The sequence below is a fragment of the Tamandua tetradactyla genome, chromosome 17, assembly GCF_023851605.1.
Source record: "Tamandua tetradactyla isolate mTamTet1 chromosome 17, mTamTet1.pri, whole genome shotgun sequence".
NCBI classification, from domain to species: domain Eukaryota; kingdom Metazoa; phylum Chordata; class Mammalia; order Pilosa; family Myrmecophagidae; genus Tamandua; species Tamandua tetradactyla.
In genome coordinates, this window is record NC_135343.1 from 21,784,100 (window position 1) to 21,786,457 (window position 2,358).

General features: G+C 43.1%; 1 pseudogene; it reads left to right on the plus strand.

Annotated features, from left to right (window-relative positions):
* Positions 1 to 1,491: 1,491 nt before the first annotated feature.
* Positions 1,492 to 2,014, plus strand: LOC143661113 (protein lin-28 homolog A pseudogene; annotated as a pseudogene).
* The last annotated feature ends 344 nt before the right edge of the window (positions 2,015 to 2,358 follow it).

The following is a 2,358-nucleotide window of genomic DNA, read 5'->3' on the forward strand; positions in this document are numbered from 1 at the left end:
ACAGTATTTTCTAGTAAAGTGAGTACAAGGTGTGCGAAAAAGGAATGTCAAGGATGATTTAAATTTTGGGCCTCAGAAGGAAAGAGTGGCAATTAATTAAGATGACCTTGATTTTCTTCTCTCATTGGGTATCATGGTTTCTGTATTTTCATGCAACTGGCTTTTCAAATGAAAAACAACTTTAGTTGGAAAGAGTAATTAAATGAAGATGGCTTTCCAAATGAATTCCTTAATCTGATTAAATCTATTATCAACCTACTTAGTGCCTACAGCTTACATTTAAGGTGCTGAAACTGCTAACTGATTTATCTTTATATTTGAGACTGCTAATTTCAAATTGGCCCTAAGTTCTGTCCAACATTTCGAGAGTGCTTACTCTCCAAATGATCATTTCACATCTTCTCTTCTGTCTTCAAACCTCCATTGCCTCCTCAGTTTATCTCTTACATCTTTGAAATTAGAAGCAATGAGATGACCAGCAAATCTATTAACCTACTTGTATCTATAACCTTTCTGTCTGACTTCTCTCCAGTTACAACTGTCTTCTTCTCCTTCATCAAATGCTGACTTCATTACTTTTGTCATGGATTCCACCCTTATCTGCTTTCACAAGAACTTTCTTATTCAACTAACTTCTCCTACTGGAATATGATCCACATAAGATCAGGGGCTTGACCTGTCTTATTCTTTATGGTATTTCCCATGCCTGTATAAATGCCTTAAATATAATAGGTATCAAACAAATACTTGTTGAATGAATGAGTAAATAAATGCACCCTAACTGAAGCCCTACATATATCCTTAATATCAGTATTATTTCAGCAAGTGATAATTTAGAGACAATCCTTTCATTATGCCCTAAATCATGGTTCAGCAAACTTTTTTTGTAAAGGACCACATAGGAAATATTTTGGATTTTGTAGGCAATATGGTCTCTATTGCAACCACTCACCTCTGCTGGTACAGCTTCAAAGCGGCTATAGACATTATATAAACAGGTGGGAATGCTGTGTGCCAATGAAACTTTATTTACAAAAACAGACTTGGGCCACTTTTGGCCCGAAGCTACATTTTGTCTATTCCTATTTTTAAAAAAGGCTGAGTTGTCTCAGTTGGGGTTGCAGCTAAGGAGTTTGAAAGAAGGGTTTGGTTTCTACGCAGGACTGTTGATTTTTCTGAGACAAAAATAAGCACAACCTAGATCCTACAGAGAGTTGGAGGAGAAGACACAAAATCTGTCTTTGGGTCCAAAGAGCAGGTATAACATGCCAAGATATCAGGAACACATGTGTATGCAGGGAGTTACAAATGACAAATAAAGGAATGGCTAAGGCAGCAAGAAGTACCTAAGTTTGTTGAGTATGAAGAAGGACCAGGGTGCCGGGGAAAATGTAGCTGCTTCTTCTCCGAAGCACCCCTTTTCCTCTGGACTTCTCTGGAGCCAGCAGCCGCCCAACCAGGGACCCGGGACTGCGGGCTCAGGCAATGACCATGGATCCCATGTCCAACCAGCAGTTTGCAGGTGGCTGCACCAAGGCGGCAGAGGAGCCGCGGGGGAACGCGGTCCAGGGGGCGGAGGAGCCACAGCTGCTGCACAGTGCTGGCATCTGGAAGTGGTTCAGCGTGCAAGTGGTCTTCTGTTTCCTGCCCAGGACCGCCTGCGCTGGGGGCTTGCGTTTGATGCCCCCAGGGGATGTCTTCGTGCTTCAGAGTAAACTGCATACAGAGGGCTACCAGAGTCTGAAGGAGGGTGAGGCAGTGGAGGTCACCTTTAGAAATCTGCCAAGGGCCTGGAATCTGTCTGTCACTGGACCTGGTGGTTGTGTTCTGTATTGGGAGTGACAGGCCACCAAAGGAGAAGAACATGCAGCAGCACACATTGAAAGGAGACAAATACTACAGCTGTGGAAGTCTAGGACATCATGCCAAGAAATGAAAGCTGCCACTCTAGCCCAAAAAGTACCACTTCTGCCAGAGCTTCAGGCATAGGGTGCACCAACCATGCTGTATCTAAATATAAGTGAGAGCTTTAAGGAGAAATACTCCTAGAGTCTACATGAAATACACCTAAAATTTCCAGTTTTTTTGACAGTGGCCTGGATAGGGAAGTTGTTTTCCTTTGAAAGAGGATGTATAAAAATTTCTCATGCCAGAGTGAAAAGCTTAAATATAAGAGCAGATTGATGGACCCAGTCAATGACCACTATATTCTGTGGGAGGGAATCTCTCAGGGGCAGGGTGGGGATTTTCCATGTCTTGTCTCCTCATGACCCATGCTTGGGACAGGGTGCTGGGGACTGTCCCAAGCAGAGGATTATGATAATAGACAAAAGGGGGGTTGGCAGAACAGCTGCAGAC